Source organism: Garra rufa, chromosome 14 (assembly GCF_049309525.1).
Source record: "Garra rufa chromosome 14, GarRuf1.0, whole genome shotgun sequence".
Classification (NCBI taxonomy): domain Eukaryota; kingdom Metazoa; phylum Chordata; class Actinopteri; order Cypriniformes; family Cyprinidae; genus Garra; species Garra rufa.
Genome location: NC_133374.1, coordinates 39,195,874 through 39,220,937, shown reverse-complemented (window position 1 = coordinate 39,220,937; position 25,064 = coordinate 39,195,874). Strand labels below are relative to the sequence as shown.

Below are 25,064 nucleotides of genomic sequence, written 5' to 3'. Positions count from 1 at the left end.
GACTGCAGCTTTGGCTCGCTGGACCCTACCACCTTGGCGAGAGCTCGCAGGGACCCGAGGGGTACAGATACCTCGAGCGGGCCAGCAGTCCTGTGCTCGCCACGGCGGCACATATACTAAAATTGGATCGATACAGAGAAGATTAGCATGGCCCCTGCGAAAGGATGACACGCAAATCCGTGAAGCGCTCCATATTTTTGGCTTGCGACATTTGCGCTCCTCTGCTCGGTGGGCCCTCGTGTGGTGAGTATACGCAGGTTTCAGCGTGGGAGCGTTTTTGTTCTAAATCGCCACACACCCTCACCATCTCAAAGCGTTTTAGAGATATTTCATTGCGGCCCAGCTCCATCACACCACGCGACAAACTCACGAAGCACATGGCTGTCGTCATACTCCGAGCTTGAGAGCAGGGCGAGGAGAAGTGTGTCTTCTGCGCTTATAACCACAATGCAATTAGCCTGAGCACTTCAACACTCCCTTATAGAAATTAAGAAGAGAATCGGTGACAGTACGCCACCTTGTGGAGATGCCAAGAGATGCATGGCGTGCGCCCGGTCAGAGTCCGCTTATCCTGACCCTTTGCTGCCCGCCGGTCTAAAAGTCCAAAAGCCGTAAGGCCAGCCCGTGACTGGCATTGCATTTGTTTGAAAGTTCTTCTGCTAAAATAATAGGATGCATTGTGTCAGATGGTCAAGACAAATCAACAGACAGCTCCCCTCGGTAGAATGATCCAAGTGCCGTTCGTTTCCTTAACTGACTGCAGCTTTAGCTCGATGGGCCCTACCACCTTGGCGAGAGCTCGCAGGGACCAGAAGGGTACAGATACCTCGAGCGGGCCAGCAATCTTCTGCTCGCCACGGCGGCACATATACTAAAATTGGATCGATACAGAGTAGATTAGCATGGCCCCTGCGAAAGGATGACACGCAAATCCGTGAAGCGCTCCATATTTTTGGCTTGCGACATTTGCGCTCCTCTGCTCGGTGGGCCCTCGTGTGGTAAGTATATGCAGGTTTCAGCGTGGGAGCGTTTTTGTTCTAAATCGCCAGACACCCTCACCATCTCAAAGCGTTTTAGAGATATTTCATTGCAGCCCAGCTCCATCACACCACGCGACAAACTCACGAAGCACATGGCTGTCGTCATACTCCGAGCTTGAGAGCAGGGCGAGGAGAAGTGTGTCTTCTGCGCTTATAACCACAATGCAATTAGCCTGAGCACTTCAACGCTCCCTCATAGAAATTAAGAAGAGAATCGGTGACAGTACGCCACCTTGTGGAGATGCCAAGAGATGCATGGCGTGCGCCCGGTCAGAGTCCGCTTATCCTGACCCTTTGCTGCCCGCCGGTCGAAAAGTCCAAAAGCCGTAAGGCCAGCCCGTGACTGGCACTGCATTTGTTTGAAAGTTCTTCTGCTAAAATAATAGGATGCATTGTGTCAGATGGTCAAGACAAATCAACAGACAGCTCCCCTCGGTAGAATGATCCAAGTGCCGTTCGTTTCCTTAACTGACTGCAGCCTTGGCTCGCTGGGCCCTACCACCTTGGCGAGAGCTCGCAGGAACCCGAGGTGTACAGATACCTCGAGAGGACCAGCAGTCTTGTGCTTGCCACGGCGGCACATATACTAAAATTGGATCGATACAGAGAAGATTAGCATGGCCCCTGCGAAAGGATGACACGCAAATCCGTGAAGAGCTCCATATTTTTGGCTTGCGACAATTGCGCTCCTCTGCTCGGTGGGCCCTCGTGTGGTAAGTATATGCAGGTTTCAGCGTGGGAGCATTTTTGTTCTAAATCGCCACACACCCTCACCATCTCAAAGCGTTTTAGAGATATTTCATTGCGGCCCAGCTCCATCACACCACGCGACAAACTCACGAAGCACATAGCTGTCGTCATACTCCGAGCTTGAGAGCAGGGCGAGGAGAAGTGTGTCTTCTGCGCTTATAAACACATGGCAATTAGCCTGAGCACTTCAACGCTCCCTTATAGAAATTAAGAAGAGAATCGGTGACAGTACGCCACCTTGTGGAGATGCCAAGAGATGCATGGCGTGCGCCCGGTCAGAGTCCGCTTATCCTGACCCTTTGCTGCCCGCCGGTCGAAAAGTCCAAAAGCCGTAAGGCCAGCCCGTGACTGGCATTGCATTTGTTTGAAAGTTCTTCTGCTAAAATAATAGGATGCATTGTGTCAGATGGTCAAGACAAATCAACAGACAGCTCCCCTCGGTAGAACGATCCAAGTGCCGTTCGTTTCCTTAACTGACTGCAGCTTTGGCTCGCTGGGCCCTACCACCTTGGCGAGAGCTCGCAGGGACCCGAGGGGTACAGATACCTCGAGCGGGCCAGCAATCTTGTGCTCGCCACGGCGGCACATATACTAAAATTGGATCGATACAGAGAAGATTAGCATGGCCCCTGCGAAAGGATGACACGCAAATCCGTGAAGCGCTCCATATTTTTGGCTTGCGACATTTGTGCTCCTCTGCTCGGTGGGCCCTCGTGTGGTAAGTATACGCAGGTTTCAGCGTGGGAGCGTTTTTGTTCTAAATCGCCAGACACCCTCACCATCTCAAAACGTTTTAGAGATATTTCATTGCGGCCCAGCTTCATCACACCACGCGACAAACTCACGAAGCACATAGCTGTCGTCATACTCCGAGCTTGAGAGCAGGGCGAGGAGAAGTGTGTCTTCTGCGCTTATAAACACATGGCAATTAGCCTGAGCACTTCAATGCTCCCTTATAGAAATTAAGAAGAGAATCGGTGACAGTACGCCACCTTGTGGAGATGCCAAGAGATGCATGGCGTGCGCCCGGTCAGAGTCCGCTTATCCTGACCCTTTGCTGCCCGCCGGTCGAAAAGTCCAAAAGCCGTAAGGCCAGCCCGTGACTGGCACTGCATTTGTTTGAAAGTTCTTCTGCTAAAATAATAGGATGCATTGTGTCAGATGGTCAAGACAAATCAACAGACAGCTCCCCTCGGTAGAATGATCCAAGTGCCGTTCGTTTCCTTAACTGACTGCAGCTTTGGCTCGCTGGGCCCTACCACCTTGGCGAGAGCTCGCAGGGACCCGAGGGGTACAGATACCTCGAGCGGGCCAGCAGTCTTGTGCTCGCCACGGCGGCACATATATTAAAATTGGATCGATACAGAGAAGATTAGCATGGCCCCTGCGAAAGGATGACACGCAAATCCGTGAAGCGCTCTATATTTTTGGCTTGCGACATTTGCGCTCCTCTGCTCGGTGGGCCCTCGTGTGGTAAGTATACGCAGGTTTCAGCGTGGGAGTGTTTTTGTTCTAAATCGCCAGACACCCTCACCATCTCAAAACGTTTTAGAGATATTTCATTGCGGCCCAGCTCCATCACACCATGCGACAAACTCACGAAGCACATAGCTGTCGTCATACTCCGAGCTTGAGAGCAGGGCGAGGAGAAGTGTGTCTTCTGCGCTTATAAACACATGGCAATTAGCCTGAGCACTTCAACGCTCCCTTATAGAAATTAAGAAGAGAATCGGTGACAGTACGCCACCTTGTGGAGATGCCAAGAGATGCATGGCGTGCGCCCGGTCAGAGTCCGCTTATCCTGACCCTTTGCTGCCCGCCGGTCGAAAAGTCCAAAAGCCGTAAGGCCAGCCCGTGACTGTCATTGCATTTGTTTGAAAGTTCTTCTGCTAAAATAATAGGATGCATTGTGTCAGATGGTCAAGACAAATCAACAGACAGCTCCCCTCGGTAGAATGATCCAAGTGCCGTTCGTTTCCTTAACTGACTGCAGCTTTGGCTCGCTGGGCCCTACCACCTTGGCGAGAGCTCGCAGGGACCCGAGGGGTACAGATACCTCGAGCGGGCCAGCAGTCTTGTGCTCGCCACGGCGGCACATATACTAAAATTGGATCGATACAGAGAAGATTAGCATGGCCCCTGCGAAAGGATGACACGCAAATCCGTGAAGCGCTCCATATTTTTGGCTTGCGACAATTGCGCTCCTCTGCTCGGTGGGCCCTCGTGTGGTAAGTATACGCAGGTTTCAGCGTGGGAGCGTTTTTGTTCTAAATCGCCACACACCCTCACCATCTCAAAGCGTTTTAGAGATATTTCATTGCGGCCCAGCTCCATCACACCACGCGACAAACTCACGAAGCACATGGCTGTCGTCATACTCCGAGCTTGAGAGCAGGGCGAGGAGAAGTGTGTCTTCTGCGCTTATAACCACAATGCAATTAGCCTGAGCACTTCAACGCTTCCTTATAGTAATTAAGAAGAGAATTGGTGACACTACGCCACCTTGTGGAGATGCCAAGAGATGCATGGCGTGCGCCCGGTCAGAGTCCGCTTATCCTGACCCTTTGCTGCCCGCCGGTCGAAACGTCCAAAAGCCGTAAGGCCAGCCCGTGACTGGCATTGCATTTGTTTGAAAGTTCTTCTGCTAAAATAATAGGATGCATTGTGTCGGATGGTCAAGACAAATCAACAGACAGCTCCCCTCGGTAGAATGATCCAAGTGCCGTTCGTTTCCTTAACTGACTGCAGCTTTGGCTCGCTGGGCCCTACCACCTTGGCGAGAGCTCGCAGGGACCCGAGGGGTACAGATACCTCGAGCGGGCCAGCAATCTTGTGCTCGCCACGGCGGCACATATACTAAAATTGGATCGATACAGAGAAGATTAGCATGGCCCCTGCGAAAGGATGACACGCAAATCCGTGAAGCGCTCCATATTTTTGGCTTGCTACATTTGCGCTCCTCTGCTCGGTGGGCCCTCGTGTGGTAAGTATATGCAGGTTTCAGCGTGGGAGCGTTTTTGTTCTAAATCGCCACACACCCTCACCATCTCAAAGCGTTTTAGAGATATTTCATTGCGGCCCAGCTCCATCACACCACGCGACAAACTCACGAAGCACATAGCTGTCGTCATACTCCGAGCTTGAGAGCAGGGCGAGGAGAAGTGTGTCTTCTGCGCTTATAAACACATGGCAATTAGCCTGAGCACTTCAACGCTCCCTTATAGAAATTAAGAAGAGAATCGGTGACAGTACGCCACCTTGTGGAGATGCCAAGAGATGCATGGCGTGCGCCCGGTCAGAGTCCGCTTATCCTGACCCTTTGCTGCCCGCCGGTCGAAAAGTCCAAAAGCCGTAAGGCCAGCCCGTGACTGTCATTGCATTTGTTTGAAAGTTCTTCTGCTAAAATAATAGGATGCATTGTGTCAGATGGTCAAGACAAATCAACAGACAGCTCCCCTTGGTAGAACGATCCAAGTGCCGTTCGTTTCCTTAACTGACTGCAGCTTTGGCTCGCTGGGCCCTACCACCTTGGCGAGAGCTCGCAGGGACCCGAGGGGTACAGATACCTTGAGCGGGCCAGCAATCTTGTGCTCGCCACGGCGGCACATATACTAAAATTGGATCGATACAGAGAAGATTAGCATGGCCCCTGCGAAAGGATGACACGCAAATCCGTGAAGCGCTCCATATTTTTGGCTTGCGACATTTGCGCTCCTCTGCTCGGTGGGCCCTCGTGTGGTGAGTATACGCAGGTTTCAGCGTGGGAGCGTTTTTGTTCTAAATCGCCACACACCCTCACCATCTCAAAGCGTTTTAGAGATATTTCATTGCGGCCCAGCTCCATCACACCACGCGACAAACTCACGAAGCACATGGCTGTCGTCATACTCCGAGCTTGAGAGCAGGGCGAGGAGAAGTGTGTCTTCTGCGCTTATAACCACAATGCAATTAGCCTGAGCACTTCAACACTCCCTTATAGAAATTAAGAAGAGAATCGGTGACAGTACGCCACCTTGTGGAGATGCCAAGAGATGCATGGCGTGCGCCCGGTCAGAGTCCGCTTATCCTGACCCTTTGCTGCCCGCCGGTCTAAAAGTCCAAAAGCCGTAAGGCCAGCCCGTGACTGGCATTGCATTTGTTTGAAAGTTCTTCTGCTAAAATAATAGGATGCATTGTGTCAGATGGTCAAGACAAATCAACAGACAGCTCCCCTCGGTAGAATGATCCAAGTGCCGTTCGTTTCCTTAACTGACTGCAGCTTTAGCTCGATGGGCCCTACCACCTTGGCGAGAGCTCGCAGGGACCAGAAGGGTACAGATACCTCGAGCGGGCCAGCAATCTTCTGCTCGCCACGGCGGCACATATACTAAAATTGGATCGATACAGAGTAGATTAGCATGGCCCCTGCGAAAGGATGACACGCAAATCCGTGAAGCGCTCCATATTTTTGGCTTGCGACATTTGCGCTCCTCTGCTCGGTGGGCCCTCGTGTGGTAAGTATATGCAGGTTTCAGCGTGGGAGCGTTTTTGTTCTAAATCGCCAGACACCCTCACCATCTCAAAGCGTTTTAGAGATATTTCATTGCAGCCCAGCTCCATCACACCACGCGACAAACTCACGAAGCACATGGCTGTCGTCATACTCCGAGCTTGAGAGCAGGGCGAGGAGAAGTGTGTCTTCTGCGCTTATAACCACAATGCAATTAGCCTGAGCACTTCAACGCTCCCTCATAGAAATTAAGAAGAGAATCGGTGACAGTACGCCACCTTGTGGAGATGCCAAGAGATGCATGGCGTGCGCCCGGTCAGAGTCCGCTTATCCTGACCCTTTGCTGCCCGCCGGTCGAAAAGTCCAAAAGCCGTAAGGCCAGCCCGTGACTGGCACTGCATTTGTTTGAAAGTTCTTCTGCTAAAATAATAGGATGCATTGTGTCAGATGGTCAAGACAAATCAACAGACAGCTCCCCTCGGTAGAACGATCCAAGTGCCGTTCGTTTCCTTAACTGACTGCAGCTTTGGCTCGCTGGGCCCTACCACCTTGGCGAGAGCTCGCAGGGACCCGAGGGGTACAGATACCTCGAGCGGGCCAGCAATCTTGTGCTCGCCACGGCGGCACATATACTAAAATTGGATCGATACAGAGAAGATTAGCATGGCCCCTGCGAAAGGATGACACGCAAATCCGTGAAGCGCTCCATATTTTTGGCTTGCGACATTTGTGCTCCTCTGCTCGGTGGGCCCTCGTGTGGTAAGTATACGCAGGTTTCAGCGTGGGAGCGTTTTTGTTCTAAATCGCCAGACACCCTCACCATCTCAAAACGTTTTAGAGATATTTCATTGCGGCCCAGCTTCATCACACCACGCGACAAACTCACGAAGCACATAGCTGTCGTCATACTCCGAGCTTGAGAGCAGGGCGAGGAGAAGTGTGTCTTCTGCGCTTATAAACACATGGCAATTAGCCTGAGCACTTCAATGCTCCCTTATAGAAATTAAGAAGAGAATCGGTGACAGTACGCCACCTTGTGGAGATGCCAAGAGATGCATGGCGTGCGCCCGGTCAGAGTCCGCTTATCCTGACCCTTTGCTGCCCGCCGGTCGAAAAGTCCAAAAGCCGTAAGGCCAGCCCGTGACTGGCACTGCATTTGTTTGAAAGTTCTTCTGCTAAAATAATAGGATGCATTGTGTCAGATGGTCAAGACAAATCAACAGACAGCTCCCCTCGGTAGAATGATCCAAGTGCCGTTCGTTTCCTTAACTGACTGCAGCTTTGGCTCGCTGGGCCCTACCACCTTGGCGAGAGCTCGCAGGGACCCGAGGGGTACAGATACCTCGAGCGGGCCAGCAGTCTTGTGCTCGCCACGGCGGCACATATATTAAAATTGGATCGATACAGAGAAGATTAGCATGGCCCCTGCGAAAGGATGACACGCAAATCCGTGAAGCGCTCTATATTTTTGGCTTGCGACATTTGCGCTCCTCTGCTCGGTGGGCCCTCGTGTGGTAAGTATACGCAGGTTTCAGCGTGGGAGTGTTTTTGTTCTAAATCGCCAGACACCCTCACCATCTCAAAACGTTTTAGAGATATTTCATTGCGGCCCAGCTCCATCACACCATGCGACAAACTCACGAAGCACATAGCTGTCGTCATACTCCGAGCTTGAGAGCAGGGCGAGGAGAAGTGTGTCTTCTGCGCTTATAAACACATGGCAATTAGCCTGAGCACTTCAACGCTCCCTTATAGAAATTAAGAAGAGAATCGGTGACAGTACGCCACCTTGTGGAGATGCCAAGAGATGCATGGCGTGCGCCCGGTCAGAGTCCGCTTATCCTGACCCTTTGCTGCCCGCCGGTCGAAAAGTCCAAAAGCCGTAAGGCCAGCCCGTGACTGTCATTGCATTTGTTTGAAAGTTCTTCTGCTAAAATAATAGGATGCATTGTGTCAGATGGTCAAGACAAATCAACAGACAGCTCCCCTCGGTAGAATGATCCAAGTGCCGTTCGTTTCCTTAACTGACTGCAGCTTTGGCTCGCTGGGCCCTACCACCTTGGCGAGAGCTCGCAGGGACCCGAGGGGTACAGATACCTCGAGCGGGCCAGCAGTCTTGTGCTCGCCACGGCGGCACATATACTAAAATTGGATCGATACAGAGAAGATTAGCATGGCCCCTGCGAAAGGATGACACGCAAATCCGTGAAGCGCTCCATATTTTTGGCTTGCGACAATTGCGCTCCTCTGCTCGGTGGGCCCTCGTGTGGTAAGTATACGCAGGTTTCAGCGTGGGAGCGTTTTTGTTCTAAATCGCCACACACCCTCACCATCTCAAAGCGTTTTAGAGATATTTCATTGCGGCCCAGCTCCATCACACCACGCGACAAACTCACGAAGCACATGGCTGTCGTCATACTCCGAGCTTGAGAGCAGGGCGAGGAGAAGTGTGTCTTCTGCGCTTATAACCACAATGCAATTAGCCTGAGCACTTCAACGCTTCCTTATAGTAATTAAGAAGAGAATTGGTGACACTACGCCACCTTGTGGAGATGCCAAGAGATGCATGGCGTGCGCCCGGTCAGAGTCCGCTTATCCTGACCCTTTGCTGCCCGCCGGTCGAAACGTCCAAAAGCCGTAAGGCCAGCCCGTGACTGGCATTGCATTTGTTTGAAAGTTCTTCTGCTAAAATAATAGGATGCATTGTGTCGGATGGTCAAGACAAATCAACAGACAGCTCCCCTCGGTAGAATGATCCAAGTGCCGTTCGTTTCCTTAACTGACTGCAGCTTTGGCTCGCTGGGCCCTACCACCTTGGCGAGAGCTCGCAGGGACCCGAGGGGTACAGATACCTCGAGCGGGCCAGCAATCTTGTGCTCGCCACGGCGGCACATATACTAAAATTGGATCGATACAGAGAAGATTAGCATGGCCCCTGCGAAAGGATGACACGCAAATCCGTGAAGCGCTCCATATTTTTGGCTTGCTACATTTGCGCTCCTCTGCTCGGTGGGCCCTCGTGTGCTAAGTATATGCAGGTTTCAGCGTGGGAGCGTTTTTGTTCTAAATCGCCACACACCCTCACCATCTCAAAGCGTTTTAGAGATATTTCATTGCGGCCCAGCTCCATCACACCACGCGACAAACTCACGAAGCACATAGCTGTCGTCATACTCCGAGCTTGAGAGCAGGGCGAGGAGAAGTGTGTCTTCTGCGCTTATAAACACATGGCAATTAGCCTGAGCACTTCAACGCTCCCTTATAGAAATTAAGAAGAGAATCGGTGACAGTACGCCACCTTGTGGAGATGCCAAGAGATGCATGGCGTGCGCCCGGTCAGAGTCCGCTTATCCTGACCCTTTGCTGCCCGCCGGTCGAAAAGTCCAAAAGCCGTAAGGCCAGCCCGTGACTGTCATTGCATTTGTTTGAAAGTTCTTCTGCTAAAATAATAGGATGCATTGTGTCAGATGGTCAAGACAAATCAACAGACAGCTCCCCTTGGTAGAACGATCCAAGTGCCGTTCGTTTCCTTAACTGACTGCAGCTTTGGCTCGCTGGGCCCTACCACCTTGGCGAGAGCTCGCAGGGACCCGAGGGGTACAGATACCTTGAGCGGGCCAGCAATCTTGTGCTCGCCACGGCGGCACATATACTAAAATTGGATCGATACAGAGAAGATTAGCATGGCCCCTGCGAAAGGATGACACGCAAATCCGTGAAGCGCTCCATATTTTTGGCTTGCGACATTTGTGCTCCTCTGCTCGGTGGGCCCTCGTGTGGTAAGTATACGCAGGTTTCAGCGTGGGAGCGTTTTTGTTCTAAATCGCCAGACACCCTCACCATCTCAAAACGTTTTAGAGATATTTCATTGCGGCCCAGCTCCATCACACCACGCGACAAACTCACGAAGCACATAGCTGTCGTCATACTCCGAGCTTGAGAGCAGGGCGAGGAGAAGTGTGTCTTCTGCGCTTATAAACACATGGCAATTAGCCTGAGCACTTCAATGCTCCCTTATAGAAATTAAGAAGAGAATCGGTGACAGTACGCCACCTTGTGGAGATGCCAAGAGATGCATGGCGTGCGCCCGGTCAGAGTCCGCTTATCCTGACCCTTTGCTGCCCGCCGGTCGAAAAGTCCAAAAGCCGTAAGGCCAGCCCGTGACTGGCACTGCATTTGTTTGAAAGTTCTTCTGCTAAAATAATAGGATGCATTGTGTCAGATGGTCAAGACAAATCAACAGACAGCTCCCCTCGGTAGAATGATCCAAGTGCCGTTCGTTTCCTTAACTGACTGCAGCTTTGGCTCGCTGGGCCCTACCACCTTGGCGAGAGCTCGCAGGGACCCGAGGGGTACAGATACCTCGAGCGGGCCAGCAGTCTTGTGCTCGCCACGGCGGCACATATATTAAAATTGGATCGATACAGAGAAGATTAGCATGGCCCCTGCGAAAGGATGACACGCAAATCCGTGAAGCGCTCTATATTTTTGGCTTGCGACATTTGCGCTCCTCTGCTCGGTGGGCCCTCGTGTGGTAAGTATACGCAGGTTTCAGCGTGGGAGCGTTTTTGTTCTAAATCGCCAGACACCCTCACCATCTCAAAACGTTTTAGAGATATTTCATTGCGGCCCAGCTCCATCACACCACGCGACAAACTCACGAAGCACATAGCTGTCGTCATACTCCGAGCTTGAGAGCAGGGCGAGGAGAAGTGTGTCTTCTGCGCTTATAAACACATGGCAATTAGCCTGAGCACTTCAACGCTCCCTTATAGAAATTAAGAAGAGAATCGGTGACAGTACGCCACCTTGTGGAGATGCCAAGAGATGCATGGCGTGCGCCCGGTCAGAGTCCGCTTATCCTGACCCTTTGCTGCCCGCCGGTCGAAAAGTCCAAAAGCCGTAAGGCCAGCCCGTGACTGTCATTGCATTTGTTTGAAAGTTCTTCTGCTAAAATAATAGGATGCATTGTGTCAGATGGTCAAGACAAATCAACAGACAGCTCCCCTCGGTAGAATGATCCAAGTGCCGTTCGTTTCCTTAACTGACTGCAGCTTTGGCTCGCTGGGCCCTACCACCTTGGCGAGAGCTCGCAGGGACCCGAGGGGTACAGATACCTCGAGCGGGCCAGCAGTCTTGTGCTCGCCACGGCGGCACATATACTAAAATTGGATCGATACAGAGAAGATTAGCATGGCCCCTGCGAAAGGATGACACGCAAATCCGTGAAGCGCTCCATATTTTTGGCTTGCGACAATTGCGCTCCTCTGCTCGGTGGGCCCTCGTGTGGTAAGTATACGCAGGTTTCAGCGTGGGAGCGTTTTTGTTCTAAATCGCCACACACCCTCACCATCTCAAAGCGTTTTAGAGATATTTCATTGCGGCCCAGCTCCATCACACCACGCGACAAACTCACGAAGCACATGGCTGTCGTCATACTCCGAGCTTGAGAGCAGGGCGAGGAGAAGTGTGTCTTCTGCGCTTATAACCACAATGCAATTAGCCTGAGCACTTCAACGCTTCCTTATAGTAATTAAGAAGAGAATTGGTGACACTACGCCACCTTGTGGAGATGCCAAGAGATGCATGGCGTGCGCCCGGTCAGAGTCCGCTTATCCTGACCCTTTGCTGCCCGCCGGTCGAAACGTCCAAAAGCCGTAAGGCCAGCCCGTGACTGGCATTGCATTTGTTTGAAAGTTCTTCTGCTAAAATAATAGGATGCATTGTGTCGGATGGTCAAGACAAATCAACAGACAGCTCCCCTCGGTAGAATGATCCAAGTGCCGTTCGTTTCCTTAACTGACTGCAGCTTTGGCTCGCTGGGCCCTACCACCTTGGCGAGAGCTCGCAGGGACCCGAGGGGTACAGATACCTCGAGCGGGCCAGCAATCTTGTGCTCGCCACGGCGGCACATATACTAAAATTGGATCGATACAGAGAAGATTAGCATGGCCCCTGCGAAAGGATGACACGCAAATCCGTGAAGCGCTCCATATTTTTGGCTTGCTACATTTGCGCTCCTCTGCTCGGTGGGCCCTCGTGTGGTAAGTATATGCAGGTTTCAGCGTGGGAGCGTTTTTGTTCTAAATCGCCACACACCCTCACCATCTCAAAGCGTTTTAGAGATATTTCATTGCGGCCCAGCTCCATCACACCACGCGACAAACTCACGAAGCACATAGCTGTCGTCATACTCCGAGCTTGAGAGCAGGGCGAGGAGAAGTGTGTCTTCTGCGCTTATAAACACATGGCAATTAGCCTGAGCACTTCAACGCTCCCTTATAGAAATTAAGAAGAGAATCGGTGACAGTACGCCACCTTGTGGAGATGCCAAGAGATGCATGGCGTGCGCCCGGTCAGAGTCCGCTTATCCTGACCCTTTGCTGCCCGCCGGTCGAAAAGTCCAAAAGCCGTAAGGCCAGCCCGTGACTGTCATTGCATTTGTTTGAAAGTTCTTCTGCTAAAATAATAGGATGCATTGTGTCAGATGGTCAAGACAAATCAACAGACAGCTCCCCTCGGTAGAACGATCCAAGTGCCGTTCGTTTCCTTAACTGACTGCAGCTTTGGCTCGCTGGGCCCTACCACCTTGGCGAGAGCTCGCAGGGACCCGAGGGGTACAGATACCTCGAGCGGGCCAGCAGTCTTGTGCTCGCCACGGCGGCACATATACTAAAATTGGATCGATACAGAGAAGATTAGCATGGCCCCTGCGAAAGGATGACACGCAAATCCGTGAAGCGCTCCATATTTTTGGCTTGCGACAATTGCGCTCCTCTGCTCGGTGGGCCCTCGTGTGGTAAGTATACGCAGGTTTCAGCGTGGGAGCGTTTTTGTTCTAAATCGCCACACACCCTCACCATCTCAAAGCGTTTTAGAGATATTTCATTGCGGCCCAGCTCCATCACACCACGCGACAAACTCACGAAGCACATGGCTGTCGTCATACTCCGAGCTTGAGAGCAGGGCGAGGAGAAGTGTGTCTTCTGCGCTTATAACCACAATGCAATTAGCCTGAGCACTTCAACGCTTCATTATAGTAATTAGGAAGAGAATTGGTGACACTACGCCACCTTGTGGAGATGCCAAGAGATGCATGGCGTGCGCCCGGTCAGAGTCCGCTTATCCTGATCCTTTGCTGCCCGCCGGTCGAAAAGTCCAAAAGCCGTAAGGCCAGCCCGTGACTGGCATTGCATTTGTTTCCTTAAATGACTGCAGCTTTGGCTCGCTGGGCCCTACCACCTTGGCGAGAGCTCGCAGGGACCCGAGGGGTACAGATACCTCGAGCGGGCCGGCAGTCTTGTGCTCGCCACGGCGGCACATATGCTAAAATTGGATCGATACAGAGAAGATTAGCATGGCCCCTGTGAAAGGATGACACGCAAATCCGTGAAGCGCTCCAGATTTTTGTCCTGCGACATTTGCGCTCCTCTGCTCGGTGGGCCCTCGTGTGGTAAGTATACGCAGGTTTCAGCGTGGGAGCGTTTTTGTTCTAAATCGCCAGACACCCTCACCATCTCAAAGCGTTTTAGAGATATTTCATTGCGGCCCAGCTCCATCACACCACGTGACAAACTCACGAAGCACATGGCTGTCGTCATACTCCGAGCTTGAGAGCAGGGCGAGGAGAAGTGTGTCTTCTGCGCTTATAACCACAATGCAACACAGTCCTGTGCTCGCAGGGACCCGAGGGGTACAGATACCTCGAGCGGGCCAGCAGTCCTGTGCTCATAACACATATACTAAAATTGGATCGATACAGAGAAGATTAGCATGGCCCCTGCGAAAGGATGACACGCAAATCCGTGAAGCGCTCCATATTTTTGGCTTGCGACATTTGCGCTCCTCTGCTCGGTGGGCCCTCGTGTGGTAAGTATATGCAGGTTTCAGCGTGGGAGCGTTTTTGTTCTAAATCGCCAGACACCCTCACCATCTCAAAGCGTTTTAGAGATATTTCATTGCAGCCCAGCTCCATCACACCACGCGACAAACTCACGAAGCACATGGCTGTCGTCATACTCCGAGCTTGAGAGCAGGGCGAGGAGAAGTGTGTCTTCTGCGCTTATAACCACAATGCAATTAGCCTGAGCACTTCAACGCTCCCTCATAGAAATTAAGAAGAGAATCGGTGACAGTACGCCACCTTGTGGAGATGCCAAGAGATGCATGGCGTGCGCCCGGTCAGAGTCCGCTTATCCTGACCCTTTGCTGCCCGCCGGTCGAAAAGTCCAAAAGCCGTAAGGCCAGCCCGTGACTGGCACTGCATTTGTTTGAAAGTTCTTCTGCTAAAATAATAGGATGCATTGTGTCAGATGGTCAAGACAAATCAACAGACAGCTCCCCTCGGTAGAATGATCCAAGTGCCGTTCGTTTCCTTAACTGACTGCAGCCTTGGCTCGCTGGGCCCTACCACCTTGGCGAGAGCTCGCAGGAACCCGAGGGGTACAGATACCTCGAGCGGGCCAGCAGTCTTGTGCTCGCCACGGCGGCACATATACTAAAATTGGATCGATACAGAGAAGATTAGCATGGCCCCTGCGAAAGGATGACACGCAAATCCGTGAAGCGCTCCATATTTTTGGCTTGCGACATTTGCGCTCCTCTGCTCGGTGGGCCCTCGTGTGGTAAGTATACGCATGTTTCAGCGTGGGAGCGTTTTAGTTCTAAATCGCCAGACACCCTCACCATCTCAAAACGTTTTAGAGATATTTCATTGCGGCCCAGCTCCATCACACCACGCGACAAACTCACGAAGCACATGGCTGTCGTCATACTCCGAGCTTGAGAGCAGGGCGAGGAGAAGTGTGTCTTCTGCGCTTATAAACACATGGCAATTAGCCTGAGCACTTCAACGCTCCCTTATAGAAATTAAGAAGAGAATCGGTGACAGTACGCCACCTTGTGGAGATGCCAAGAGATGCATGGCGTGCGCCCGGTCAGAGTCCGCTTATCCTGACCCTTTGCTGCCCGCCGGTCGAAACGTCCAAAAGCCGTAAGGCCAGCCCGTGACTGGCACTGCATTTGTTTGAAAGTTCTTCTGCTAAAATAATAGGATGCATTGTGTCAGATGGTCAAGACAAATCAACAGACAGCTCCCCTCGGTAGAATGATCCAAGTGCCGTTCGTTTCCTTAACTGACTGCAGCTTTAGCTCGATGGGCCCTACCACCTTGGCGAGAGCTCGCAGGGACCAGAGGGGTACAGATACCTCGAGCGGGCCAGCAATCTTTTGCTCGCCACGGCGGCACATATACTAAAATTGGATCGATACAGAGAAGATTAGCATGGCCCCTGCGAAAGGATGACACGCAAATCCGTGAAGCGCTCCATATTTTTGGCTTGCGACATTTGCGCTCCTCTGCTCGGTGGGCCCTCGTGTGGTAAGTATATGCAGGTTTCAGCGTGGGAGCGTTTTTGTTCTAAATCGCCAGACACCCTCACCATCTCAAAGCGTTTTAGAGATATTTCATTGCAGCCCAGCTCCATCACACCACGCGACAAACTCACGAAGCACATGGCTGTCGTCATACTCCGAGCTTGAGAGCAGGGCGAGGAGAAGTGTGTCTTCTGCGCTTATAACCACAATGCAATTAGCCTGAGCACTTCAACGCTCCCTCATAGAAATTAAGAAGAGAATCGGTGACAGTACGCCACCTTGTGGAGATGCCAAGAGATGCATGGCGTGCGCCCGGTCAGAGTCCGCTTATCCTGACCCTTTGCTGCCCGCCGGTCGAAAAGTCCAAAAGCCGTAAGGCCAGCCCGTGACTGGCATTGCATTTGTTTGAAAGTTCTTCTGCTAAAATAATAGGATGCATTGTGTCAGATGGTCAAGACAAATCAACAGACAGCTCCCCTCGGTAGAATGATCCAAGTGCCGTTCGTTTCCTTAACTGACTGCAGCTTTGGCTCGCTGGGCCCTACCACCTTGGCGAGAGCTCGCAGGGACCCGAGGAGTACAGATACCTCGAGCGGGCCAGCCGGCTTGTGCTCGCCACGGCGGCACATATACTAAAATTGGATCGATACAGAGAAGATTAGCATGGCCCCTGCGAAAGGATGACACGCAAATCCGTGAAGCGCTCCATATTTTTGGCTTGCTACAATTGCGCTCCTCTGCTCGGTGGGCCCTCGTGTGGTAAGTATACGCAGGTTTCAGCGTGGGAGCGTTTTTGTTCTAAATCGCCACACACCCTCACCATCTCAAAGCGTTTTAGAGATATTTCATTGCGGCCCAGCTCCATCACACCACGCGACAAACTCACGAAGCACATGGCTGTCGTCATACTCCGAGCTTGAGAGCAGGGCGAGGAGAAGTGTGTCTTCTGCGCTTATAACCACAATGCAATTAGCCTGAGCACTTCAACACTCCCTTATAGAAATTAAGAAGAGAATTGGTGACAGTACGCCACCTTGTGGAGATGCCAAGAGATGCATGGCGTGCGCCCGGTCAGAGTCCGCTTATCCTGACCCTTTGCTGCCCGCCAGTCGAAAAGTCCAAAAGCCGTAAGGCCAGCCCGTGACTGGCATTGCATTTGTTTGAAAGTTCTTCCGCTAAAATAATAGGATGCATTGTGTCAGATGGTCAAGACAAATCAACAGACAGCTCCCCTCGGTAGAATGATCCAAGTGCCGTTCGTTTCCTTAACTGACTGCAGCTTTGGCTCGCTGGGCCCTACCACCTTGGCGAGAGCTCGCAGGGACCCGAGGAGTACAGATACCTCGAGCGGGCCAGCCGGCTTGTGCTCGCCACGGCGGCACATATACTAAAATTGGATCGATACAGAGAAGATTAGCATGGCCCCTGCGAAAGGATGACACGCAAATCCGTGAAGCGCTCCATATTTTTGGCTTGCTACAATTGCGCTCCTCTGCTCGGTGGGCCCTCGTGTGGTAAGTATACGCAGGTTTCAGCGTGGGAGCGTTTTTGTTCTAAATCGCCACACACCCTCACCATCTCAAAGCGTTTTAGAGATATTTCATTGCGGCCCAGCTCCATCACACCACGCGACAAACTCACGAAGCACATGGCTGTCGTCATACTCCGAGCTTGAGAGCAGGGCGAGGAGAAGTGTGTCTTCTGCGCTTATAACCACAATGCAATTAGCCTGAGCACTTCAACGCTTCCTTATAGTAATTAAGAAGAGAATTGGTGACACTACGCCACCTTGTGGAGATGCCAAGAGATGCATGGCGTGCGCCCGGTCAGAGTCCGCTTATCCTGACCCTTTGCTGCCCGCCGGTCGAAACGTCCAAAAGCCGTAAGGCCAGCCCGTGACTGGCATTGCATTTGTTTGAAAGTTCTTCTGCTAAAATAATAGGATGCATTGTGTCAGATGGTCAAGACAAATCAACAGACAGCTCCCCTCGGTAGAATGATCCAAGTGCCGTTCGTTTCCTTAACTGACTGCAGCTTTAGCTCGATGGGCCCTACCACCTTGGCGAGAGCTCGCAGGGACCAGAGGGGTACAGATACCTCGAGCGGGCCAGCAATCTTTTGCTCGCCACGGCGGCACATATACTAAAATTGGATCGATACAGAGAAGATTAGCATGGCCCCTGCGAAAGGATGACACGCAAATCCGTGAAGCGCTCCATATTTTTGGCTTGCGACATTTGCGCTCCTCTGCTCGGTGGGCCCTCGTGTGGTAAGTATATGCAGGTTTCAGCGTGGGAGCGTTTTTGTTCTAAATCGCCAGACACCCTCACCATCTCAAAGCATTTTAGAGATATTTCATTGCAGCCCAGCTCCATCACACCACGCGACAAACTCACGAAGCACATGGCTGTCGTCATACTCCGAGCTTGAGAGCAGGGCGAGGAGAAGTGTGTCTTCTGCGCTTATAACCACAATGCAATTAGCCTGAGCACTTCAACGCTCCCTCATAGAAATTAAGAAGAGAATCGGTGACAGTACGCCACCTTGTGGAGATGCCAAGAGATGCATGGCGTGCGCCCGGTCAGAGTCCGCTTATCCTGACCCTTTGCTGTCCGCCGGTCGAAAAGTCCAAAAGCCGTAAGGCCAGCCCGTGACTGGCACTGCATTTGTTTGAAAGTTCTTCTGCTAAAATAATAGGATGCATTGTGTCAGATGGTCAAGACAAATCAACAGACAGCTCCCCTCGGTAGAATGATCCAAGTGCCGTTCGTTTCCTTAACTGACTGCAGCCTTGGCTCGCTGGGCCCTACCACCTTGGCGAGAGCTCGCAGGAACCCGAGGGGTACAGATACCTCGAGCGGGCCAGCAGTCTTGTGCTCGCCACGGCGGCACATATACTAAAATTGGATCGATACAGAGAAGATTAGCATGGCCCCTGCGAAAGGATGACACGCAAATCCGTGAAGCGCTCCATATTTTTGGCTTGCGACATTTGCGCTCCTCTGCTCGGTGGGCCCTCGTGTGGTAAGTATATGCAGGTTTCAGCGTGGGAGCGTTTTTGTTCTAAATCGCCAGACACCCTCACCATCTCAAAGCGTTTTAGAGATATTTCATTGCAGCCCAGCTCCATCACACCACGCGACAAACTCACGAAGCACATGGCTGTCGTCATACTCCGAGCTTGAGAGCAGGGCGAGGAGAAGTGTGTCTTCTGCGCTTATAACCACATGGCAATTAGCCTGAGCACTTCAACGCTCCCTCATAGAAATTAAGAAGAGAATCGGTGACAGTACGCCACCTTGTGGAGATGCCAAGAGATGCATGGCGTGCGCCCGGTCAGAGTCCGCTTATCCTGACCCTTTGCTGCCCGCCGGTCGAAAAGTCCAAAAGCCGTAAGGCCAGCCGTGACTGGCACTGCATTTGTTTGAAAGTTCTTCTGCTAAAATAATAGGATGCATTGTGTCAGATGGTCAAGACAAATCAACAGACAGCTCCCCTCGGTAGAATGATCCAAGTGCCGTTCGTTTCCTTAACTGACTGCAGCCTTGGCTCGCTGGGCCCTACCACCTTGGCGAGAGCTCGCAGGAACCCGAGGGGTACAGATACCTCGAGCGGGCCAGCAGTCTTGTGCTCGCCACGGCGGCACATATACTAAAATTGGATCGATACAGAGAAGATTAGCATGGCCCCTGCGAAAGGATGACACGCAAATCCGTGAAGCGCTCCATATTTTTGGCTTGCGACATTTGCGCTCCTCTGCTCGGTGGGCCCTCGTGTGGTAAGTATACGCATGTTTCAGCGTGGGAGCGTTTTAGTTCTAAATCGCCAGACACCCTCACCATCTCAAAACGTTTTAGAGATATTTCATTGCGGCCCAGCTCCATCACACCACGCGACAAACTCACGAAGCACATGGCTGTCGTCATACTCCGAGCTTGAGAGCAGGGCGAGGAGAAGTGTGTCTTCTGCGCTTATAAACACATGGCAATTAGCCTGAGCACTTCAACGCTCCCTTATAGAAATTAAGAAGAGAATCGGTGACAGTACGCCACCTTGTGGAGATGCCAAGAGATGCATGGCGTGCGCCCGGTCAGAGTCCGCTTATCCTGACCCTTTGCTGCCCGCCGGTCGAAAAGTCCAAAAGCCGTAAGGCCAGCCCGTGACTGGCACTGCATTTGTTTGAAAGTTCTTCTGCTAAAATAATAGGATGCATTGTGTCAGATGGTCAAGACAAATCAACAGACAGCTCCCCTCGGTAGAATGATCCAAGTGCCGTTCGTTTCCTTAACTGACTGCAGCTTTGGCTCGCTGGACCCTACCACCTTGGCGAGAGCTCGCAGGGACCCGAGGGGTACAGATACCTCGAGCGGGCCAGCAGTCCTGTGCTCGCCACGGCGGCACATATACTAAAATTGGACCGATACAGAGAAGATTAGCATGGCCCCTGCGAAAGGATGACACGCAAATCCGTGAAGCGCTCCATATTTTTGGCTTGCGACATTTGCGCTCCTCTGCTCGGTGGGCCCTCGTGTGGTGAGTATACGCAGGTTTCAGCGTGGGAGCGTTTTTGTTCTAAATCGCCAGACACCCTCACCATCTCAAAGCGTTTTAGAGATATTTCATTGCGGCCCAGCTCCATCACACCACGTGACAAACTCACGAAGCACATGGCTGTCGTCATACTCCGAGCTTGAGAGCAGGGCGAGGAGAAGTGTGTCTTCTGCGCTTATAACCACAATGCAATTAGCCTGAGCACTTCAACGCTCCCTTATAGAAATTAAGAAGAGAATCGGTGACAGTACGCCACCTTGTGGAGATGCCAAGAGATGCATGGCGTGCGCCCGGTCAGAGTCCGCTTATCCTGACCCTTTGCTGCCCGCCGGTCGAAAAGTCCAAAAGCCTTAAGGCCAGCCCGTGACTGGCATTGCATTTGTTTGAAAGTTCTTCTGCTAAAATAATAGGATGCATTGTGTCAGATGGTCAAGACAAATCAACAGACAGCTCCCCTCGGTAGAATGATCCAAGTGCCGTTCGTTTCCTTAACTGACTGCAGCTTTGGCTCGCTGGACCCTACCACCTTGGCGAGAGCTCGCAGGGACCCGAGGGGTACAGATACCTCGAGCGGGCCAGCAGTCCTGTGCTCGCCACGGCGGCACATATACTAAAATTGGATCGATACAGAGAAGATTAGCATGGCCCCTGCGAAAGGATGACACGCAAATCCGTGAAGCGCTCCATATTTTTGGCTTGCGACATTTGCGCTCCTCTGCTCGGTGGGCCCTCGTGTGGTGAGTATACGCAGGTTTCAGCGTGGGAGCGTTTTTGTTCTAAATCGCCACACACCCTCACCATCTCAAAGCGTTTTAGAGATATTTCATTGCGGCCCAGCTCCATCACACCACGCGACAAACTCACGAAGCACATGGCTGTCGTCATACTCCGAGCTTGAGAGCAGGGCGAGGAGAAGTGTGTCTTCTGCGCTTATAACCACAATGCAATTAGCCTGAGCACTTCAACACTCCCTTATAGAAATTAAGAAGAGAATCGGTGACAGTACGCCACCTTGTGGAGATGCCAAGAGATGCATGGCGTGCGCCCGGTCAGAGTCCGCTTATCCTGACCCTTTGCTGCCCGCCGGTCGAAAAGTCCAAAAGCCGTAAGGCCAGCCCGTGACTGGCATTGCATTTGTTTGAAAGTTCTTCTGCTAAAATAATAGGATGCATTGTGTCAGATGGTCAAGACAAATCAACAGACAGCTCCCCTCGGTAGAATGATCCAAGTGCCGTTCGTTTCCTTAACTGACTGCAGCTTTGGCTCGCTGGGCCCTACCACCTTGGCGAGAGCTCGCAGGGACCCGAGGGGTACAGATACCTCGAGCGGGCCAGCCGGCTTGTGCTCGCCACGGCGGCACATATACTAAAATTGGATCGATACAGAGAAGATTAGCATGGCCCCTGCGAAAGGATGACACGCAAATCCGTGAAGCGCTCCATATTTTTGGCTTGCTACAATTGCGCTCCTCTGCTCGGTGGGCCCTCGTGTGGTAAGTATACGCAGGTTTCAGCGTGGGAGCGTTTTTGTTCTAAATCGCCACACACCCTCACCATCTCAAAGCGTTTTAGAGATATTTCATTGCGGCCCAGCTCCATCACACCACGCGACAAACTCACGAAGCACATGGCTGTCGTCATACTCCGAGCTTGAGAGCAGGGCGAGGAGAAGTGTGTCTTCTGCGCTTATAACCACAATGCAATTAGCCTGAGCACTTCAACGCTTCCTTATAGTAATTAAGAAGAGAATTGGTGACACTACGCCACCTTGTGGAGATGCCAAGAGATGCATGGCGTGCGCCCGGTCAGAGTCCGCTTATCCTGACCCTTTGCTGCCCGCCGGTCGAAACGTCCAAAAGCCGTAAGGCCAGCCCGTGACTGGCATTGCATTTGTTTGAAAGTTCTTCTGCTAAAATAATAGGATGCATTGTGTCAGATGGTCAAGACAAATCAACAGACAGCTCCCCTCGGTAGAATGATCCAAGTGCCGTTCGTTTCCTTAACTGACTGCAGCTTTAGCTCGATGGGCCCTACCACCTTGGCGAGAGCTCGCAGGGACCAGAGGGGTACAGATACCTCGAGCGGGCCAGCAACCTTTTGCTCGCCACGGCGGCACATATACTAAAATTGGATCGATACAGAGAAGATTAGCATGGCCCCTGCGAAAGGATGACACGCAAATCCGTGAAGCGCTCCATATTTTTGGCTTGCGACATTTGCGCTCCTCTGCTCGGTGGGCCCTCGTGTGGTAAGTATATGCAGGTTTCAGCGTGGGAGCGTTTTTGTTCTAAATCGCCAGACACCCTCACCATCTCAAAGCGTTTTAGAGATATTTCATTGCAGCCCAGCTCCATCACACCACGCGACAAACTCACGAAGCACATGGCTGTCGTCATACTCCGAGCTTGAGAGCAGGGCGAGGAGAAGTGTGTCTTCTGCGCTTATAACCACAATGCAATTAGCCTGAGCACTTCAACGCTCCCTCATAGAAATTAAGAAGAGAATCGGTGACAGTACGCCACCTTGTGGAGATGCCAAGAGATGCATGGCGTGCGCCCGGTCAGAGTCCGCTTATCCTGACCCTTTGCTGCCCGCCGGTCGAAAAGTCCAAAAGCCGTAAGGCCAGCCCGTGACTGGCACTGCATTTGTTTGAAAGTTCTTCTGCTAAAATAATAGGATGCATTGTGTCAGATGGTCAAGACAAATCAACAGACAGCTCCCCTCGGTAGAATGATCCAAGTGCCGTTCGTTTCCTTAACTGACTGCAGCCTTGGCTCGCTGGGCCCTACCACCTTGGCGAGAGCTCGCAGGAACCCGAGGGGTACAGATACCTCGAGCGGGCCAGCAGTCTTGTACTCGCCACGGCGGCACATATACTAAAATTGGATCGATACAGAGAAGATTAGCATGGCCCCTGCGAAAGGATGACACGCAAATCCGTGAAGCGCTCCATATTTTTGGCTTGCGACATTTGCGCTCCTCTGCTCGGTGGGCCCTCGTGTGGTAAGTATACGCATGTTTCAGCGTGGGAGCGTTTTAGTTCTAAATCGCCAGACACCCTCACCATCTCAAAACGTTTTAGAGATATTTCATTGCGGCCCAGCTCCATCACACCACGCGACAAACTCACGAAGCACATGGCTGTCGTCATACTCCGAGCTTGAGAGCAGGGCGAGGAGAAGTGTGTCTTCTGCGCTTATAAACACATGGCAATTAGCCTGAGCACTTCAACGCTCCCTTATAGAAATTAAGAAGAGAATCGGTGACAGTACGCCACCTTGTGGAGATGCCAAGAGATGCATGGCGTGCGCCCGGTCAGAGTCCGCTTATCCTGACCCTTTGCTGCCCGCCGGTCGAAAAGTCCAAAAGCCGTAAGGCCAGCCCGTGACTGGCACTGCATTTGTTTGAAAGTTCTTCTGCTAAAATAATAGGATGCATTGTGTCAGATGGTCAAGACAAATCAACAGACAGCTCCCCTCGGTAGAATGATCCAAGTGCCGTTCGTTTCCTTAACTGACTGCAGCTTTGGCTCGCTGGACCCTACCACCTTGGCGAGAGCTCGCAGGGACCCGAGGGGTACAGATACCTCGAGCGGGCCAGCAGTCCTGTGCTCGCCACGGCGGCACATATACTAAAATTGGATCGATACAGAGAAGATTAGCATGGCCCCTGCGAAAGGATGACACGCAAATCCGTGAAGCGCTCCATATTTTTGGCTTGCGACATTTGCGCTCCTCTGCTCGGTGGGCCCTCGTGTGGTGAGTATACGCAGGTTTCAGCGTGGGAGCGTTTTTGTTCTAAATCGCCAGACACCCTCACCATCTCAAAGCGTTTTAGAGATATTTCATTGCGGCCCAGCTCCATCACACCACGTGACAAACTCACGAAGCACATGGCTGTCGTCATACTCCGAGCTTGAGAGCAGGGCGAGGAGAAGTGTGTCTTCTGCGCTTATAACCACAATGCAATTAGCCTGAGCACTTCAACGCTTCCTTATAGTAATTAAGAAGAGAATTGGTGACACTACGCCACCTTGTGGAGATGCCAAGAGATGCATGGCGTGCGCCCGGTCAGAGTCCGCTTATCCTGACCCTTTGCTGCCCGCCGGTCGAAACGTCCAAAAGCCGTAAGGCCAGCCCGTGACTGGCATTGCATTTGTTTGAAAGTTCTTCTGCTAAAATAATAGGATGCATTGTGTCAGATGGTCAAGACAAATCAACAGACAGCTCCTCTCGGTAGAATGATCCAAGTGCCGTTCGTTTCCTTAACTGACTGCAGCTTTAGCTCGATGAGCCCTACCACCTTGGCGAGAGCTCGCAGGGACCAGAGGGGTACAGATACCTCGAGCGGGCCAGCAATCTTTTGCTCGCCACGGCGGCACATATACTAAAATTGGATCGATACAGAGAAGATTAGCATGGCCCCTGCGAAAGGATGACACGCAAATCCGTGAAGCGCTCCATATTTTTGGCTTGCGACATTTGCGCTCCTCTGCTCGGTGGGCCCTCGTGTGGTAAGTATATGCAGGTTTCAGCGTGGGAGCGTTTTTGTTCTAAATCGCCAGACACCCTCACCATCTCAAAGCGTTTTAGAGATATTTCATTGCAGCCCAGCTCCATCACACCACGCGACAAACTCACGAAGCACATGGCTGTCGTCATACTCCGAGCTTGAGAGCAGGGCGAGGAGAAGTGTGTCTTCTGCGCTTATAACCACAATGCAATTAGCCTGAGCACTTCAACGCTCCCTCATAGAAATTAAGAAGAGAATCGGTGACAGTACGCCACCTTGTGGAGATGCCAAGAGATGCATGGCGTGCGCCCGGTCAGAGTCCGCTTATCCTGACCCTTTGCTGCCCGC

The 25,064-nt window shown here is 52.0% G+C and overlaps 33 non-coding genes and 1 pseudogene across 33 annotated transcripts; all 34 read left to right on the top strand.

The window, feature by feature from the left end:
• Window positions 1-92: 92 nt before the first annotated feature.
• LOC141285981 (U6 spliceosomal RNA) lies at window positions 93-199 on the top strand. Its single transcript, XR_012339104.1, has one exon. It is a non-coding gene; the product is annotated as a U6 spliceosomal RNA (small nuclear RNA).
• A 652-nt stretch (window positions 200-851) lies between these two features.
• On the top strand, window positions 852-954 carry LOC141285575 (U6 spliceosomal RNA). Its single transcript, XR_012338701.1, has one exon. It is a non-coding gene; the product is annotated as a U6 spliceosomal RNA (small nuclear RNA).
• Window positions 955-1,602: 648 nt separating this feature from the next.
• On the top strand, window positions 1,603-1,709 carry LOC141285786 (U6 spliceosomal RNA). The gene has a single exon (XR_012338911.1). It is a non-coding gene; the product is annotated as a U6 spliceosomal RNA (small nuclear RNA).
• Window positions 1,710-2,357: 648 nt separating this feature from the next.
• On the top strand, window positions 2,358-2,464 carry LOC141285979 (U6 spliceosomal RNA). The gene has a single exon (XR_012339102.1). It is a non-coding gene; the product is annotated as a U6 spliceosomal RNA (small nuclear RNA).
• Window positions 2,465-3,112: 648 nt separating this feature from the next.
• On the top strand, window positions 3,113-3,219 carry LOC141286072 (U6 spliceosomal RNA). The gene has a single exon (XR_012339196.1). It is a non-coding gene; the product is annotated as a U6 spliceosomal RNA (small nuclear RNA).
• A 648-nt stretch (window positions 3,220-3,867) lies between these two features.
• On the top strand, window positions 3,868-3,974 carry LOC141285977 (U6 spliceosomal RNA). The gene has a single exon (XR_012339101.1). It is a non-coding gene; the product is annotated as a U6 spliceosomal RNA (small nuclear RNA).
• Window positions 3,975-4,622: 648 nt separating this feature from the next.
• LOC141285976 (U6 spliceosomal RNA) lies at window positions 4,623-4,729 on the top strand. Its single transcript, XR_012339100.1, has one exon. It is a non-coding gene; the product is annotated as a U6 spliceosomal RNA (small nuclear RNA).
• Window positions 4,730-5,377: 648 nt separating this feature from the next.
• LOC141285975 (U6 spliceosomal RNA) lies at window positions 5,378-5,484 on the top strand. The gene has a single exon (XR_012339099.1). It is a non-coding gene; the product is annotated as a U6 spliceosomal RNA (small nuclear RNA).
• A 652-nt stretch (window positions 5,485-6,136) lies between these two features.
• Window positions 6,137-6,239, top strand: LOC141285574 (U6 spliceosomal RNA). The gene has a single exon (XR_012338700.1). It is a non-coding gene; the product is annotated as a U6 spliceosomal RNA (small nuclear RNA).
• Window positions 6,240-6,887: 648 nt separating this feature from the next.
• LOC141285974 (U6 spliceosomal RNA) lies at window positions 6,888-6,994 on the top strand. Its single transcript, XR_012339098.1, has one exon. It is a non-coding gene; the product is annotated as a U6 spliceosomal RNA (small nuclear RNA).
• A 648-nt stretch (window positions 6,995-7,642) lies between these two features.
• LOC141286071 (U6 spliceosomal RNA) lies at window positions 7,643-7,749 on the top strand. The gene has a single exon (XR_012339195.1). It is a non-coding gene; the product is annotated as a U6 spliceosomal RNA (small nuclear RNA).
• A 648-nt stretch (window positions 7,750-8,397) lies between these two features.
• On the top strand, window positions 8,398-8,504 carry LOC141285973 (U6 spliceosomal RNA). The gene has a single exon (XR_012339097.1). It is a non-coding gene; the product is annotated as a U6 spliceosomal RNA (small nuclear RNA).
• A 648-nt stretch (window positions 8,505-9,152) lies between these two features.
• On the top strand, window positions 9,153-9,259 carry LOC141285972 (U6 spliceosomal RNA). Its single transcript, XR_012339096.1, has one exon. It is a non-coding gene; the product is annotated as a U6 spliceosomal RNA (small nuclear RNA).
• Window positions 9,260-9,907: 648 nt separating this feature from the next.
• Window positions 9,908-10,014, top strand: LOC141285971 (U6 spliceosomal RNA). Its single transcript, XR_012339094.1, has one exon. It is a non-coding gene; the product is annotated as a U6 spliceosomal RNA (small nuclear RNA).
• Window positions 10,015-10,662: 648 nt separating this feature from the next.
• LOC141286070 (U6 spliceosomal RNA) lies at window positions 10,663-10,769 on the top strand. Its single transcript, XR_012339193.1, has one exon. It is a non-coding gene; the product is annotated as a U6 spliceosomal RNA (small nuclear RNA).
• Window positions 10,770-11,417: 648 nt separating this feature from the next.
• On the top strand, window positions 11,418-11,524 carry LOC141285970 (U6 spliceosomal RNA). Its single transcript, XR_012339093.1, has one exon. It is a non-coding gene; the product is annotated as a U6 spliceosomal RNA (small nuclear RNA).
• A 648-nt stretch (window positions 11,525-12,172) lies between these two features.
• Window positions 12,173-12,279, top strand: LOC141285969 (U6 spliceosomal RNA). Its single transcript, XR_012339092.1, has one exon. It is a non-coding gene; the product is annotated as a U6 spliceosomal RNA (small nuclear RNA).
• A 648-nt stretch (window positions 12,280-12,927) lies between these two features.
• Window positions 12,928-13,034, top strand: LOC141285966 (U6 spliceosomal RNA). The gene has a single exon (XR_012339090.1). It is a non-coding gene; the product is annotated as a U6 spliceosomal RNA (small nuclear RNA).
• Window positions 13,035-13,581: 547 nt separating this feature from the next.
• Window positions 13,582-13,688, top strand: LOC141285518 (U6 spliceosomal RNA). Its single transcript, XR_012338646.1, has one exon. It is a non-coding gene; the product is annotated as a U6 spliceosomal RNA (small nuclear RNA).
• Window positions 13,689-14,003: 315 nt separating this feature from the next.
• Window positions 14,004-14,104, top strand: LOC141285499 (U6 spliceosomal RNA; annotated as a pseudogene).
• A 648-nt stretch (window positions 14,105-14,752) lies between these two features.
• On the top strand, window positions 14,753-14,859 carry LOC141285965 (U6 spliceosomal RNA). Its single transcript, XR_012339089.1, has one exon. It is a non-coding gene; the product is annotated as a U6 spliceosomal RNA (small nuclear RNA).
• Window positions 14,860-15,507: 648 nt separating this feature from the next.
• Window positions 15,508-15,614, top strand: LOC141285551 (U6 spliceosomal RNA). Its single transcript, XR_012338678.1, has one exon. It is a non-coding gene; the product is annotated as a U6 spliceosomal RNA (small nuclear RNA).
• A 648-nt stretch (window positions 15,615-16,262) lies between these two features.
• Window positions 16,263-16,369, top strand: LOC141285964 (U6 spliceosomal RNA). Its single transcript, XR_012339088.1, has one exon. It is a non-coding gene; the product is annotated as a U6 spliceosomal RNA (small nuclear RNA).
• A 648-nt stretch (window positions 16,370-17,017) lies between these two features.
• LOC141285963 (U6 spliceosomal RNA) lies at window positions 17,018-17,124 on the top strand. Its single transcript, XR_012339087.1, has one exon. It is a non-coding gene; the product is annotated as a U6 spliceosomal RNA (small nuclear RNA).
• Window positions 17,125-17,772: 648 nt separating this feature from the next.
• Window positions 17,773-17,879, top strand: LOC141285550 (U6 spliceosomal RNA). Its single transcript, XR_012338677.1, has one exon. It is a non-coding gene; the product is annotated as a U6 spliceosomal RNA (small nuclear RNA).
• Window positions 17,880-18,527: 648 nt separating this feature from the next.
• LOC141285962 (U6 spliceosomal RNA) lies at window positions 18,528-18,634 on the top strand. Its single transcript, XR_012339086.1, has one exon. It is a non-coding gene; the product is annotated as a U6 spliceosomal RNA (small nuclear RNA).
• A 647-nt stretch (window positions 18,635-19,281) lies between these two features.
• Window positions 19,282-19,388, top strand: LOC141285961 (U6 spliceosomal RNA). The gene has a single exon (XR_012339085.1). It is a non-coding gene; the product is annotated as a U6 spliceosomal RNA (small nuclear RNA).
• A 648-nt stretch (window positions 19,389-20,036) lies between these two features.
• Window positions 20,037-20,143, top strand: LOC141286085 (U6 spliceosomal RNA). The gene has a single exon (XR_012339209.1). It is a non-coding gene; the product is annotated as a U6 spliceosomal RNA (small nuclear RNA).
• A 648-nt stretch (window positions 20,144-20,791) lies between these two features.
• On the top strand, window positions 20,792-20,898 carry LOC141285960 (U6 spliceosomal RNA). Its single transcript, XR_012339083.1, has one exon. It is a non-coding gene; the product is annotated as a U6 spliceosomal RNA (small nuclear RNA).
• Window positions 20,899-21,546: 648 nt separating this feature from the next.
• LOC141285959 (U6 spliceosomal RNA) lies at window positions 21,547-21,653 on the top strand. The gene has a single exon (XR_012339082.1). It is a non-coding gene; the product is annotated as a U6 spliceosomal RNA (small nuclear RNA).
• A 648-nt stretch (window positions 21,654-22,301) lies between these two features.
• LOC141285549 (U6 spliceosomal RNA) lies at window positions 22,302-22,408 on the top strand. Its single transcript, XR_012338676.1, has one exon. It is a non-coding gene; the product is annotated as a U6 spliceosomal RNA (small nuclear RNA).
• A 648-nt stretch (window positions 22,409-23,056) lies between these two features.
• LOC141285507 (U6 spliceosomal RNA) lies at window positions 23,057-23,163 on the top strand. The gene has a single exon (XR_012338635.1). It is a non-coding gene; the product is annotated as a U6 spliceosomal RNA (small nuclear RNA).
• Window positions 23,164-23,811: 648 nt separating this feature from the next.
• Window positions 23,812-23,918, top strand: LOC141285958 (U6 spliceosomal RNA). The gene has a single exon (XR_012339081.1). It is a non-coding gene; the product is annotated as a U6 spliceosomal RNA (small nuclear RNA).
• Window positions 23,919-24,566: 648 nt separating this feature from the next.
• On the top strand, window positions 24,567-24,673 carry LOC141285548 (U6 spliceosomal RNA). Its single transcript, XR_012338675.1, has one exon. It is a non-coding gene; the product is annotated as a U6 spliceosomal RNA (small nuclear RNA).
• The last annotated feature ends 391 nt before the right edge of the window (window positions 24,674-25,064 follow it).